Source organism: Pteropus alecto, unplaced genomic scaffold (genome assembly GCF_000325575.1).
Source record: "Pteropus alecto unplaced genomic scaffold, ASM32557v1 scaffold3, whole genome shotgun sequence".
Lineage (NCBI taxonomy): Eukaryota > Metazoa > Chordata > Mammalia > Chiroptera > Pteropodidae > Pteropus > Pteropus alecto.
The window spans coordinates 14,646,679-14,648,428 of NW_006442484.1; the positions used below are offsets into that span (position 1 = coordinate 14,646,679).

At 41.3% G+C, this 1,750-nt stretch overlaps 1 protein-coding gene and 1 pseudogene across 1 annotated transcript in view; both read right to left on the reverse strand.

Moving 5' to 3' along the window:
* LCT (lactase) overlaps nucleotides 1-1,750 on the reverse strand; it is a 41,478-nt gene that overhangs the window by 12,157 nt on the left and 27,571 nt on the right. The gene's annotated exons all lie outside the window — the stretch shown is intronic.
* LOC112470526 lies at nucleotides 142-260 on the reverse strand (annotated as a pseudogene).

Below are 1,750 nucleotides of genomic sequence, written 5' to 3' on the forward strand. Positions count from 1 at the left end.
CCTTCCTATAAGGTGTTTCAATGGCCCCCCTCCAACTTCTGAACTCCTTCAGCTTCTTTTTTTTTTTTTTTTAAGGCGAGGCAACCCTTGGTTAACCACAGATTGTAAGGAACTTGTCAGTTTACAATCCCTTATTTTTTACACTCACAGCACCTGGTCTTCCTAGGTGGTCTCCCATCCAAGTGCTAACCAGGCCCGACCCTGCTTAGCTTCCGAGATCAGACAGGATCGGGCTTGTTCAGGGTGGCATGGCTGTAGACCCCTACAGCTTTCTGTATTCACTTTCTGTACATAGCGGCACTGTCACACCACATTACGCAATTATGTGCTTGCTGACTGGCTTCCCTCAAGACTGTAAGGTCTAGGCATTGTGTCCTTTATCTTTGTGTTCCAGAGGTTAACACAGCAGTGTCTGATGTATGGTAGGGGTTCACTAAAAGTTTGAACGGACAATTCCATATGCCCAGCCCCAATCATGGCCAAACAAATCCCAGTGATGCCGAGTGTGGAGGCAGAATTTCTAATATGTCACTGTTTCTGTGTTTCCTTTTCATCCTCCCACCTATCTTAAGGGCAAACAGACCGTAAGCCACTGGGAAGCCAACTATCTACAGGCTTAGGTAGTCTGACAGGTACAATCTCTGTAAGTCACTTTAACACAATTCAGCACATATCGTGTGATATGTGACTGGATGCTAAGGTAGTGCTGGAATTCTCACGAAGAATGCATGTCCAAGCTTGGCCTGCACAGTTCCTGTGAGAGTGGCAGGGCCCAGGGCCAGCAGGAACACACCTGATGTGGGCTATCTGGGTGGAGAGATGCTCTCCGTGGTTGGGAGATTAGTTAATGCAGGGGGATTAAGCAAATAAGTGATTATGTTGAGGATACTAGGAGCTAGGTTTCTTACCAGTGGAGAAAGTACAAATACGGAAAATGGGAAAGCTAGCAACAACCTTGCGGAGTTGAATCAGAGTTGGAGGTATCAGTGTGAACTGATTTTTAATATACATAAGAGCTGTGGGTGGATGTAGAAGCATATATAAGTGCATGTACATATGTATGTGTGTGTACACACATGTACTTCCTACGTTGGTCCACTTAGAGGGCCTAGAAGTAATGACACCCCAGTAGCAGTGAGCATACCTTGCACCCAGATCTTGATTTCTCAATGCCCTTATCCAAAAAAAGGAACAAGGGCTTATTAGAGAAATGGCTGATTATAGGGCTGGAGCAGAAAAGGTACAAGATGAGCCAGGAACACCTTGTTGTATAAGAAAGAATTAGGGGAGTGCTCGAAGAATAACGGGCTGTGTCAAAGGGACAGGATCCAGCTAAAAGGAGCTCCACCTGGCAAAATGTGGGACAATTTGAGCATCTAAATATATAAAGATAGCAAAAGTATAACACACTGAATAAAAGAGGATTCCATAAGACCATACTGATGATATATATCAATGTGTATTTATATTTAAATAAAAAATAAATAAATAAGTAGGAGAAAAGACAAAGCTCAATCTTTCTGTTGAATGTCACACAATAAATGTAAAGGAATGATGAAATTAGAAAATCACCATTTGTCAACTATCATAGTAACAACTAATTTAGGCAAAAATTATCAACAGTTGCTAAAACTAGTGGGTGAAATTTGATGAGGAACAAGATATTTATATAATCTCCAAGTAACCCCCCACAAAATATTTAATTACTTATAAATATAAAATACTTATTAATTTCATGGTAGAGAAAAGT